The 14,584-nt window shown below is 40.7% G+C and overlaps 1 protein-coding gene across 1 annotated transcript in view; it reads right to left on the bottom strand.

Annotated features, from left to right (window-relative positions):
* Positions 1–14,584, bottom strand: part of Klp3A (kinesin-like protein 3A) — a gene marked incomplete in the record, with an annotated part of 479,268 nt that overhangs the window by 48,462 nt on the left and 416,222 nt on the right.

Below are 14,584 nucleotides of genomic sequence, written 5' to 3'. Positions count from 1 at the left end.
GTTGCTATCTGTTGCATATCTGTTGCCAGGGGCGGACTGGCCCTAAATTAAGTATGGGGCGGGCCCCTAGGGGGGTCTGGGGGGGGCCCCCAGTAGAAGGGGGGTCCGGGGGCCCTCCCCCGGAAAATTTTGAAAATTAAGCCCTTTTAGAATGAATTTTACGTTATTTTAGACCCTATTTTTTAATATTATTTTTGAAACATTATCCAAAAAGAGACCAGAAATGCAAAACTTAGTATATTTTCTTAAACTGGATGAAAAAATGAGAATCTGTTGTATACTTGGAATTCAACTTTTATTTTCCTCTTCCAACGAAAAATTGTGCCAAAGCTAAATTAGTATACAGAAGATACATAGAATCAAGTAGAATAGTAATAGTGACAGTCTAAAAAGAACACATTCTGAAAAACACAGTTCGGATTTTTTTGTTCGTTTGTTTTTTACTTTCTCGCTCCCATAGGGTAGAGAGGAAGTATTGTCATCCTCCAAGAAAAAAAAAAAAAAAAAGTTGAAATTTCATCATTTCTAGACGTTTTAAGGTCCCAGGAGTAAAAATAACCATACTTGAAAAAATGTGTGTCCGTCCGTGTGGCGTCCCCCAAATCTGTCTACAGCGATATCTCAGAATCTATCTGTTCGATTTCATTCAAAATTGGCACAGGACACCATATCTATGGTCTCCTTATGCACGTCCAACGATTTTGAGGTACGCTAAAATTTGGGGGGGCTACGCTCAATTGTCCATTTTTAGCAAAATCACACGGAAAGCTCATTTTGAGGGACTGTAAATTTTAAAAAATGCCTTTAATTCTTTAAAATTGGGCATCAAGCACATCACCTGGGTCATTAATTTAAGATCCTAAAAGATCTTTGGACTAAACTCAAAATTCAAGGGATTACGAGGCCCAAAAGTAGGGCACTTTGCTCCGCGACATTAGACAAACAACTCATTTTCAAAGACTATAAATTTGAAAAAAAATGCCTTTCATTTCTTCGAAAGTTGGCATAAGAGCACCACCTGGTTCAATAATGTAAGTTCCTATGAGGTCTTTGGACTAAACTAAAAATTGAAGGGTTACGCGTCATATGGCGAGGAGAGCACTTCGGTCACACGGAGAGCTCATGGACTGTAGATTTTGAAAAAAATGCCTTTAATTCTTTTAAAGTTGGCTCAAAAGCACCATCTGAGTCATTAATTTAAGTTCCTAAAGGATTCTTGGACTAATCTCATAATTGCAGAGGGGCCGATAGGAGACGCTCAATTCTCTGATAAATGAGTCGGAACGCTTCTAGATAATAGCAGCAAACGCTTTGAGTCAGGTGAAACCTAGGAATTCAAATGCATTATATAATGCATCATATACTATTTCCAAAATTACTCCGTAGGTATACACAAAGCAAAATTAGACAACTAATTAGGTACATACTCACATTACAAAGGTACTATGAATGAATCATCAAGCTAACGCCAAGAACTGACACTTAGATCTTTATTAAAAACTAATATGTTTGTTGTTAATGAATTTACAATCCCGGCAGATTCCATCTTTTGCGGTTCCTGTTTACGAGGTACCAAGCACAAATATAATATAATAATAATTCGGCACAAATATAACTGATTTAATGCTTGTTAATAAAGGAGGTTATAATTGTTATAACCCGACGTTCGTCGACAGCAGCAAGGAGATGGCGCTCTCCTAGCGCTCTCTATTGTTTTCGCTTTGAATTACGGGGATACGCGGTAAGGAGATGGCGCTCTCGGCGGGCGTGTGGTGAACCTTCCAGCAGGTAGATTCGCCCGCCAAATTTAAAATTTGGGAGATGCTAAGCGAAAACCGTTTAGTTTTAAGACTATTTAAACATCGAATAGTCATTCTACCCATTAAAGTAGATATTTGATGGCTTTTGACCGTGCTTAAGGAGAGATTATAATATAAAATCGTATCTGAAGTATGATGTCAATGAATCTAATAGATCCTAATGAATCGTAGAAAAGCTAAGATTTTTATGGATCGCCGTCCTTGACAGGAGACTTTGTTAATCAATTACATATTTAATTGAAGATGCCTCATAAAATCAACAAGTCGAGTCCGAATATATGAATTCATCACATATCGCGAAGACATTTACAATAAAGTTCAGTGGTTTGAATAAAAATTTCATAACTATTATCCTGCGATCAAAATTCCAATCAAACTTTATGATTTTGTAAAATTGGCAGTATTTTTCTAAATATTCCAGTAAAAGTGTCTATGCCGGCGCGGAGCGCCGGCAAAAGCGAGAAAGTGTTGTGCGATTCTCGCACCATGATGGGGGCGAAGCCCCCCCACATGCCGGCGCGAAGCGCCGGCACGCGGCGCTTGCGCCGCGCATAAATTGGCCGGAGGCCAATTTATTTTTAATGTACTTTTTAGCCGCCAAAATTGACAACTGTCTTAATTTTTTTTGAATGTTTTATTGGATCTTTTCTTTGCTCTGCTCATAGAAAAATCAGTGCCGTTTACTAGTTAAATGACGCGTAATGAATGAATAAATCGATGGTTAAATTCTGAAAACACGTAACTCGGAATCCGCATCATGAACCCTGAGACTCGTAAGGATGCTCATGTTTTGCGTGTATCCTTATGAGTCTCAGGGTTCATGAGTTAATGATGCGGATTCCGAGATACGTGTTTTCAGAATTTAGCCATCGAAATAAAAATAAGAATGAAAATAAAAATACAAACAAAAAATTGACAAAAATCTGACACTTTGAAAATTATTGTGTTAATTAAACTGGAAATAGAAACACAGTTTTACGAAAAAGTCTTGACGCTCGGATTGTTCACTTTCCCATTGGTTTTTCACACTTTACCGGTCTTGTAATATATGGAGCCAGACACTAATGACAACTGTGTGGCGCCGGCGGCATTCGCGATCCAGACAAGCCTCGAGCCTTGTGAGTGAGTGAAGTAGCCCTATGGTATTTGAAGGAATCGACTCGCACGCGCGTCTTAAATGTGTCAAAAGAGGCCTTATGTCGCGGGAATTTTTGAATTAGAAAAAAGTCATTGGGGCTGCCCATACAATACGTAACGTATTAAGGGGGGAGGAGGGGGGGTCAAGCCCAACGTTACGTAACTCTTTTTTGCCGTAAGACCTTTTTTTCCTTGTTAATTTAAAAAACTGACCAAAATAGGGGGGAGGGGCGAGGCTTGTGTTACGTATTTATTTATTTTTTTTTTGAGGGGGGGGGATGGTCCGAGCTTGCGTTACGATGCGTTACGGAGGGGGGATGGGGGTAAAAAAATCGGAAAAACTGCGTTACGTATTATATGGACAGCCCCCATTATGGATTTCGCTAAAGGGGGGAAAAATCGCCGAAGGCCCCTGCGAAATCCCTTGAGGAAGGTAGGAAAGGTTCCCTACTAGGGGCCTCCAAAGTTCAAAATTGCATAGAAATGCGCCCTCGAGGCCTCTCTGAATCAGTACCAAAGGGCCCCCGGTAAAAAGGACCCTTTTGTCGAATCGGCGATAAAGAGCCCGGTGCCTTGAAGGTCCTTAGAGGCGGTATAAAACCGCATCAAGGCCTCTTCAAATCGGCAATAAATGGTCCCTTGGAAACGGCAAAAAAGGACTCCTTCGAATCAGATAAAGGGGCTCTTTTAAGGTCCTTAGAAGCGGCAAAAAAAGGCTCAATCGAGTCTTCTTCGAATCGGCAATAAATGAGTCCTTCAGGGCTCTTCCGAAATGACAAAAAAGGACCCCTTTGGACTTATTCGAATCAGAAAAAAGGGCTCTCAAAATGCAACGTCCTTAGATACGGCATAAAAAAGCTCCTTCAGGGCGCTCTCCGAATCGGCAATAAAGTGTCCTGTCCTCTCAGGAGTCTCGGGGCCCTTTCTCGAGGACGAACCGAAAAAGCCCTCGGGCGCTTCTTCGAAACGGCGAAATACGGCCCTTTAAATCGGCCAAAAGAGGCCCCTCCGGGGCCCCTTTTGGCCGATGAAAGTGGGGCGATCGCCCCATCGCCACCCCGGCCAGTCCGTCCCTGTCTGTTGCTATCTAGCCGCGCCCCTGTTGTGCTTTTTTCGGACAAGGCAACTCGAGGAACAAATAAATTTGGTAAATATTCTGGAGAGAAATATTATGGATTTACAACACTCACACCTCTCCTCTAGCATCTCCTCTAATATAAAACTTCACTTCGCTCAGGGCACCTTTCATGTGCCATTGGGTTTAACTCTGTCAGTCATAGTTTATACTTCTTTCAGAAAGAGGAAATATGCGTTTCGTAAGTCACTGAAGAGACTATAGTGGGTTTTTTTAAGGCATTGTTATTACCTATTTGACTAATCGACATAACCTGGCAGTCTCTTGGGTCCCATTTTCTTCTCATTGATAACACAGCCTCAGTGTAATTTTTTAAAGTCAGAATGCTGCAAAAGCGATGGCCTTCTTATATATCGGTGAAACTACCAGACCATGTAGGTACCTAGGTATCTCGTTTGCAGTGTTTAAAAATCTCCGCTTCCATTTTATTTTTTTCAAGGAGAACAAATCTGCAGTACCTACAATTTTTTCTTGAAATTTCCCTAGAGTTTACTTCGCAAAGAGAAGAAAAAAACATATGTTTCAAACGTTTTCAAGAATTGATGTTGAGTAGTTTTCCATTTGAAGATTAAAGTACGACAGGCGAAGTCTACAACATCGCAAACCAAGACGTGGTCTGGTAGTTTCACCGTCGATGTGCCACTTAAAACTTGATTCAAGACTGAAGACCATGATTTACCACAGGAGGGCTTTTTAAATCGTAATTATTTGCAGTTGGATTTGTTTCGTTTTGAAATGGAGGTAAATATATTTTCGTTGAAAAGGAGCTTGCAGATAGTTATCGTTAGGTAAGTATTAATAAAATTCCCAAATGGTTAGGTATTCCAATCGCTCTGTTTACTGGAGTGTAATAATGCACTGCAACAGAAATATAGCTCTTGTTGGAAGGTATCTTTCCTAATATCAGGGACTGTATACATTTGTTTTAAAACACTTGTAAATTTCAATTAAAAAACTTAATAAAAACTGTTAAAATGTAGAATTTTTGAGATTTTTTTTTCAAAATTTACAAGAGGTCAAATTTAAGTGCAAGAATCTTTTGTTTGAAGGTATCTCTTTCCTAGTAACAGGGACTGTATAAACTCTCTTAAATAACTGGTAAATTTCAATTAAAAATCTTAATAAAACTGTTAAAATGTACAATTTTTTAAATATTTTTTTTTTTTTTTGCAAAATTTACAAGAGGTCAAATTAAAGTGCAAGAATGGTGTGAAAAAACTCTGAAAAATAAACCACTGGTTTTCCACCACCTTTAGTGTGAAATCCTGACCGGACAAGGATGGGCCCGGCCCGGAGATGGAAAATGAAATTTCAGAAGGCTTGAATTAATTTCACGTGATTTGATATTTATTATTATTTTTTGGAATCGTGAATTAGACTTTCGGAAGTCCGAAAAGCGTTTCAGATATCCTTCCTACTGACGCGGCAGTATACGGTACTCTAATGAGGTACTACGCACGAAGGGGGGGGGGGGCACTAGCTCCAACCCCCAAGTAACATTTTTCAACGGAAAAATCGCGATTTCTTGCGATTTTGTCGGCGATAAAATCGCGAAGATCATCAACATCTGAGCGATTATCCTCGATCTTGTTGCAATAAAATCGCGATTCTATCGCCCGGCAATTTATCGCGATATTATTGCAACAAAAATCGCGCGATACGTGGCGATTTAATGTCGATTTTATCGACGAAAATTGATCGCGATTTCAATGAACAAAAAATTGCAATGTGTAGCGATTTAATCGCCATACCTATATCGCAATTTTTTCCTCTAGTCCAAACGAAAACATTTGCAACGCGTGTATTATTTCTTAGGCTTGGGGAAAAAAAAGTCAAAACTAGAGTCACTATTGCCAGGCGTTTCATGGCCTCCTAAAAGCATCCCCAAAAGCTTCAAAAAATTTTATGAAAATTCACGCGAATGAATTTCATGAAATTTTACGTAAAATAATTTCACGAGATTTTCCATCACTGGATGAGCCAGTTTTGGATTTTGTCGTGTCACTCTGGTCGAAATTTTCCGTACTTTCTGATTCAAATGGAATGATTACAAAAGTTTGGCGTTACCCGGACTTTAGCGGTGAAGACTCCCCTCTACCTCTTATCAAGGGAGCCCGTGGTCAAGGCGTGGTGAAAAGCATCTTATCATTTCTAACTTCAAGAATTATTAGGTACCTTTCCCCCAATCATAAAAAATGAGGAACGGAGACAGTTTTTTGCAGCTCGCCTGAAAAATCGGTTTTTCTGAGGTACATGCTACGAGTTTCACCATCGATATACTTTTCGACGTTAAAACTCCCAAACCCACGTATCTCATTCGCGAGGTATAAAAATCTCTGCTCTAATTTTATTTTTATGTAGGTGAACGAATCAACACCATTCATTGAAGTTTCCACAGAATTTTCTTCGCGCAGAGAAGAAAAATCATGGCAGTTTTAAAAAATTAACCGTTAAATGGCTTTTCATTGAAAAAATAAAACACGACAAGAAGTCTGCAACGTCGCAAACCGAGACACGTGGTTTGGGAGTTTCACCGTCGTTTTACTTAGCGAGGGGGGGGGGGGGGGGCAGAACCCCTAACACGGGTTTGGGAGTTTCCAGACTTGCTGGGATTCCAACACTGCACCCAGGCCCTGTGAGGGCCACCCTGAAGCTCGAAAGTTTCGCATTGTATGATGAATTGTCAGAAAAAGTGGCATCGCTTTGCTGATGGGATTATACTCAGGGCCTGCCCAGTCGTTCTGGGGAGCGGCCTCTGTGAAAGAGAAGTCCCCTTATCAATATTTGTGGCGCCAGCAGCTAGGTGCTGGACACCCGAAACCGCATTCCAAAACAGCTTGGTCGGAACTTGTGAGCTACAAGCTTCACCTCATCAAATTAAGTCTTGTGATCATGTCCAGGGCGCAGAAATGTAACTCATAGGCTCGCAAAATTTTCAAGATAGCGATATATTTTACTCACCGTATCTCTCTCTCTTTCTCTTCCTATGTCCGCTCATCAGGATCGAACTAGCCAGGGGGGTTTCGGAATGCTGGCACCCCGGGCCATGGACCAAATGCCCGGGCCCTCGGCGTTGTATTTTCTGAAAATACACTATTGCATTCTATCATGATGTCGGACCTAGACCTGAGACCTTTTTAAGAGCACCGATCACGGGTCGTAGATCACGCAAATATATGCCATTCAAATCCGTGTGTATGTATTTATATTTTTTTTGCCAGATAACCTGCAACCAGGTGACTCAAGATCAAGGTTTTTCATGAGTACATCAACGATCACGGAAAAGGTTCATTCGAACTTGGGGGAGGGGGGGGGGAGCTACTGAATAGGCGGTAAAAGTGGAACCTTCAAAGACTCGAAATTCAATCTTTTTTTGATCTTTAAATCTCTCAAATCTAATATGACGGGCCCTTGTGGAAATGTGGTTTCCACCCGGGAGGGCCCGGCATTGAAAGGGTGACCTTTTAACGCTGGAGGGACCTCTTGTGTGGGGTTTTGAACTGCTGGGTCCCGAAAATTTTACTTTTTACTCGACAGGCCTCCCCGCGAGAGCCCCGAGCTCCGTTAGAAGGCACATCACCCTGAAACTCCAGAGGCCAAAAATTGAATTTTGCAGAAAGACTGCAGAAAGACTGCTCGATAAAAGATCTGGTGGCCAAACGGGGCCCGTCAAGGCTCCCTCCCCCTCCCCCCCATCCCCGGTCCAGAATGTGGGGTCATCGTCTGTCTGGAGTTCCGGACCTGAACGGGGCCCGTCAATGAGACTGAGGGATCCAAGAAATAGGTGGCCTCCGTCATTCAGATTTTTTCTACGTTGAGTTAACTTTATAATTTTGCCCTTTATCAATTGGACTACATTTTGCAATTTGGGACTATAAATTCTAGCCCGGTTTAAAAACAACATGTGTCATTAGTTTTCCTATGCACATGAGTGTTTTTCCAGAAGAGCCAGAATTTATAGTTCCAAATTGCAAAATGCAGTCCAATTACATACTGATGGAGTGTATGGCATTATGTCGCTTCTTGCTATATAGTAAGAGGAGCAAATGCAACGGGAGGTGCAATTAAAAACTAAACCTGTAGACTTTTTTTCAGTTCAGACATCCGCGTTAACTAATTCACGTCAATGTACTAATTTCAACCCCCCCCCTTCTGTCCAAAAATGTTTCAGAAACAGTGAAAAATAGCGTAAGTACCGAGAGGTTCAACTTTTCACCATTTACCGGGGGAGTACCCCGAGACCCCCTCTCCCCAGCCTCGGGGCGGCCCCTTAGACCCCCCTTGAGGGCTGTAGCGTAAAGCGGACCACGGGTCCTCAGCACCCCGTGCCTAGGGTGTACCTTATTTTTGAGTTTTGCGAAAATCAAGTTGGTCAACCCCTAACAAGTTTCTATGTACCTAGTCTCTAAATGAACCCCCTAAAAGGAAAAAATTCTAAAAAAATTTTAACCCGTGCCTCAAAGGGCCTAAATCCAAAATTCAACAATTTTGGCAAGCGACATATCAATTCGTAAGGAAATTGCAGGTTATGGTTCTTCGGGCGGATATTTCGTCGGTTTTGGCGTATCTTGAAGCGTAAGGTCACAAACGGCCCAATGACGATGTGAGGCTACGGGCCGGCGCCGCGCCGCGGCCGGCCGCTGAGCGCGCGCGCAGGGCAGGGTTGCGCATTGCCGCATTGCACCAAGGTACACTCTACTACAGGTATGGACAAACGGGGTGCCGAAGTGGCAGCGCTGAGAAAATCGGCGATCGAGTGACGTATGAAGTCGTACCGTCCATTTGCCGCACATGCCATTCGCAGTCGTACTCTCGATGCTGTCAAATCTACGCGTTTTGACGACTTTCTAAAATTCCATTTGTCCATACCTGTAGTAGAGTGTACCTTGGCATTGCACCGGCGCGGCGTAGAGGAGCGTACGGTGGGGTGGGAGGGGGATATCCGGTGGAAAAGCATCCACATGCATTTTCTATCCATAATGAAAATGCATTTTACTTTTTCAAAATAGATGAGGAAATATGAGCCATACAGGGAAGTGATGAAAAGAGTGACAAATAGTTTGTATACGATTAGGAGCGTAAGAGGGGAAACTTTGCCTTAACTACAGAACAGCCATGAAAATCTCCGGGAAATAAATTTCTGCTATTGTCAACGTGCCCGTTGATAATCAAAACAGAAAATTCTCACCCACCGTAGGTACCGAAAACCACTGGTATTTGACTAATTAAAAAGATATCTGCGATGTTGTCGAATAGTAAGCCCTTTACGCGATCAAATGCGGTTAGTGTAAATGTAATTGGAAATGTTGATGAAAATTTTGATGAAGGAAAATTTGCCCTAAATTCGTGTTATTCGACATTGCTTTATCTATCTTTATATGCTATATGCTCTCCTCTGCTGCAAGAATAATATCCTTCACGGTGGTTATGATGCATCCTCGTTCAGGTTTTCGCTGAAGAATTAAAAATGCTTCATCCTCTTCATTTTCCATGAGATCTTAATAATCGATTCTTTACCATAGGTTTAAATGGCATAACAATCGATACATCGCAATTCACGCCACGCTACTGCTCCACTCATAAAAATTTAAACATTTTTGAAAACATGGACACTATGTATCACAGGGATTCTAAATTTTTCATTCCATATTGGAATTACCAGATCAGAGGTTTTCCACGCACTGCCATTGACATTCATGTGCAAACACTTGGAGCACTTCCCGCATTTAGGGCAATTTTCTTTCATTAAATGTTTCATAAACTTTTCCAATTACATTTACACTAACCGCATTTGATCGCGTATATACGCCCTTTATAAAGGGCTCAGGCTCACCTACCATTATTGATGTCGCTTATTGCCAAAATTTTTGAATTTTGGATTTAGGCCCTTTAGGCCCTTTGAGGCACGAGTTAAATTTCTTTTAAAATTTTACCTTTGAGGGGGTTAATTTAGAGACTACATAGAAAATACTTGATTTTCGCGAAACTCAAAAATAAGGTACACCCTACCCGTGCCTTATCTTCCCAGGACGGGCCTGCGTCTCGTATTCTGCTCAGTAACAAGGCATCCGCTGGTAGATTTTTTTTTTATGCCAATTATAATTTTTGGATTTTTCTGGATTTGATGTCCCCTCAGAATATATAGGTATATGGCAGCAGTATTGCACCATCCTGTTACTTCCATATTTATCAGGCAGAGATGCAAAATTTCATGGAACTTCCTAAATTGAAATTTTATGAAATTTTTTTAAAAAAAACTTCTGGAATGGACTCTCCATCCCAAGAAATGGACAGTTCCCTATTGACTTCTCGGATAAGTGTCGCAAGTTCCAGACACAGCCTCTGGAAAATCTTTAACATTTCATCTCTCAGCAGAATGAAATGTCAGTTTGCATCCCTGGTTCCTGAGTATGTGTTAGAGACGTATATTCAATGCTTTTATTTCCCTCTTGGTTTATGTTAAAATCGTCAAATCGATTCAAAACGGATGGCTGTCCTCTGGGCAACCGAGATAAAACCAGGGTATATAGTTTTTCATGGATAGATCTTGGTATGGGTAGCGGTCAGCGATGAATTGGACACGAAGAATAATCGCGTTTACAAGCCGCGCATAAACGCAGCTTTTCGTGAAACTTTTCGAAGGAAAATTTCATTAAATTTTTAAAACTTTGGCAATGGACTCTGTATGGCATGAAACGCATAAAAACAATGTAGCCTTATATAATTTTGAAAAAAAAGACGTGACATTTCGAAGTTTCCTATGACGAATTTTACGGATAGTTTTCACGCGTTGTATACACAGTCATGCATTGGATAGCATGCCTTTGGGAAAGTATGCTGCCAGCGGTCCCATGAGGAGGATGTCATGGGGTTGAGAAAAGGGAGGATCCCCTCTTCTGAAATTTTAAAATTTCAAAGAGTCTCTAATCCTAATGTAAATTCAAACTTGCAAGGCTTTTAAAACTGCAGCCGTAGTATGAGCGGGTGCCCTTTTGTGTATGGTGAGCTTTTCCTCCAAAATTGGTATACAACGACCCGCTGGCTAGGAGAGACTGCGCGATGCATGTGTTATCGTAATTTTTCTCGGTTCAAAATGTAAGAGCTGCAGGAAATAACGCTCAAATTTGAATTTATTGTGGGTAACATTCTTATAAAATTAGCCTGATCCTTCCAGACCAGTTCTCCGGGGAGCGCCGTAAAATTTTCGGAAAAGAGCAGACGTTCCTAGCATCGAATTTTAGGCAGTTTTACCTTAAGATTTTTGAAACATTTACTGTGCGTTTTTCTTAATGTATAATAGTCTTTGTATAACAAACAAACAACGTGACTGAATGACGTGACGTGAATTAATGACTTCCAACAGCACGGCGCGGCGCCTCGTAGACTCGACTCCTACGTGAATTTGAACCGCGCGCTTCAAGATCCGGAAAGGAGAGCAGCCGGAAATCTTGCGAGTTGTTGCCATGTAGCTCGCTCGAGGACTTTAGTTATCCAATTATCGGAACGACGCACTATGGTCCGAATAGCCGGTTTAAGCGGCAATAAATCGAAAAAGTGAAGTTTGGAAAAAGTTAGATTTTAAGAGGTAGATCGATAGTACATACTGTAGAGAAGACTCCTGTAAAATTTCACTTCGATTAAAGCACTAATAAAGATGTGACAAGCCTGGGAAGTGCGGCGCGCGGAGCACTTTATGAGTGCGATTCCAGTTACCGAGCGGCAGTGCTGTGTTTAAGGGCTTGTTTTCGTCGTTTCACCGTACCTGAAAGTGTTTGGGCACTTGATTAACAAAATACAAGATAAGTTTAAGATGTTTCATGCTGAAACTGTTCTTTTTCATCATATCTAATGTTCTAGATTAACCCTTAGACATAGTCACTTTTTTTAATAAAATCGCAAAAGTAGGACCCAAAAAATATCCTTTGCACCTCTGAGCACCTCGTAATTTTACTCGGAAGTTATTGTCATGACTCTAAACTACCTTTTAGTCTGAGTGGCAGATCAATCACACACAATCGCCTCAAGTTATTTCTCATGAAAAATGACGTTTTCGCGTTTCTTATCACTTACTACAATTAGCTATCATATGCCATTGACGATGACTTTTATCATGTTCCATTGTCATAGTCTAGCAAATCGAATGCATTAGAGCCTAAATCTGCCCAGGCAGAATAATACGAGTTGATGGGGTTGATCGGGACCAATTGAAACTTTGTGCTCAAGAACAGCAAAGAATCGCCTCGGGAGGCTACTTTGAGGCCCCGTAAAAGTTTTTTTTTTGACGTTTTAAGTGTTTCAAACATATGATCTATCAGTGTAGATATATGTTAGCATAAGTTTAGCTTGGCAGACGAAAACAAGTCTAAACGGTTGATCGGTGGGACTTGAAAGTAAGGCTCCCGAGCAATGAAATTGTCTTAGGAAGCCACTTTTAGGTCCCGTAAACGTTTTTTTTTACGTTTACCCATGTTTCAAATAAATAATCTATCAAAATGGATATATTTAAGCTTAAGTTTCGCTTGGCAGACGAAAACAAGTTCAAACGGCTGATCGGTGGGACTTAAAAGTAGGCCTCTGGAGCCATGAAACGTAGAAGTATTATCCTGAGCTGTCTTTTTCAAGTTCCCTTGATAGTAGTGTTTGACGAGGCTCTACTTTTAGCTTCTTATAGTCCATCCAATGTAAAATTAATTTTTAAACTTAAAAAAAAAAAAAAAAAAAAAAAAAAAAAAATCTATCGAGAATCGAACCCGGGACATCAAGAAGACAAGTGAGACGCGATGCCAACTGCTCCACCGCATCGACTTGGATTAGCGGCCTCAATTTAAGGTTTCTGAACAAATTATTACCACAGTTATATAAAGTATAAAAATGTTAAAAATGGATTTTTCCTGAAGAATATTAGCATTTTTGCACTCAGCGACCCTAAAAACCCCTGAAAACTCATGTTGCGAGGTTTAAACATACGTATCTGATTTAATGCCGCTTAAACCGGCTATTCGGACCATAGTGCGACGTGCATCAGAGCTGTGCCGAGTTTGCTATGGAGTAGGTGCTTGAGGCAGCGTTGGGAAGAAGGTTCCGGATTCCGGAACAACGAATCAACTGCAAGAACGCGTTTCTTGTTTTTTCCGCTCCCATTTTTTATTTTTTATATTCATTTTTCATTTTTATTTAGTAGGTATCAAAGGGAAACAAGTAAACGATATCGCTTGAATTTTACTCTTTACTTGGCCGATTTGTATGATTTTTGCGGCTATGTACGGATGATGGTTCCGAGAAAAGATCACCTCCGCGGTGATCAGGAAAATATAGGGTTGTAAATGTTCATACTTAACCTAGCTGTTGATAAATTAATTTAACTAATTAATTTTTTTTGTCTTTACCGTGGACCATACAAAAAATGCCAAATCCAAGGGAGACGCAACTTTTGATGGGGTTGTTCTTTGAATTTTTCATCAATATTAAGTCATACAGTGAGTTCTGACAGTAAAAAAAAGGTTATGAACAACTTGTTAAAACTTTCTTTCCCTAGAATTTAAGTTCTCGTTTAGGGTCTACAGTAAGGACAAGAAGTCTTAAAAAAATAAAAAGTCATTTGAACCAACCCTCCCCCCCTTTTATTTACTTAGATCATGAACTTTAGACTCAGCAGAACAAAAAATTTCCCTAGGCTACGCTAAAAAATTTCATGGTGAATTTGCAGAATTTACTGAACTTTGTTTTCCATTTTGAACCAAAATGACCAATTAGGAAAGCTAAAGCTGGGATCGTTCTTTTCGTTTTAAACAGCTCTCGGTTTCCTAGTTTTGTGGCAAACAACCACGGACATATGTTACATTTCCGCAATTTAAGACGTTTACTTAGAAGGTCGTCATTTTGATGAAAGTTTAAACCTTTTCACCTACGACTTGAAATAACATTTTTCTTCTCTTTTTTTTAAAGGAGGTAGCCCTAGAGGTTCGGATTTGAAGAAGTTGCCTCTTACGTGCTAAAGAGGAACTCCCCTAAAAAGTTTTGAGGGAAGAGGCAAGTTGGTGGTTTAGACGTAGGAACTTCCCCAATAAATTACAAATTTTCACAAACACCCCAAATAAAAAAAATGGCAAGGAGGCGGAAACCGTGATGTTTCTATGTGCTAATGCTAGGTTGACAAGGCATGGAGATCGATTTCCTCGCAGGAGAAGCATCAAAATTAAAATAATGCTTTCTTTTCCGTAATACAGTGCGTTTAATCGCATCATTTCCAGGAAAGTTTCAGACTGTTTTGACTTGAACGCAACTTTCATGTGATGTACGGACTGCCATGAGGCTTTCATATATTCCGTGGAAAATCGCACATCGACGGTGAAACTACCAGAGCACGTATCTTGGTTTGCGACGTTGAAGACTCCCTGGTAGTCTCACCGTCGACATAACTTTACGTCCCCTCCCCCTCCCACATGTATTGGTGCGAATACCCTCGTCTCTGCACAAGGCCGAGTCAGATTTT

The sequence above is a fragment of the Bemisia tabaci genome, chromosome 6 (assembly GCF_918797505.1).
Source record: "Bemisia tabaci chromosome 6, PGI_BMITA_v3".
Classification (NCBI taxonomy): Eukaryota; Metazoa; Arthropoda; class Insecta; order Hemiptera; family Aleyrodidae; genus Bemisia; species Bemisia tabaci.
Note: the sequence above shows the minus strand (reverse complement) of the source record. Positions and strands in the feature narration are given on the sequence as shown.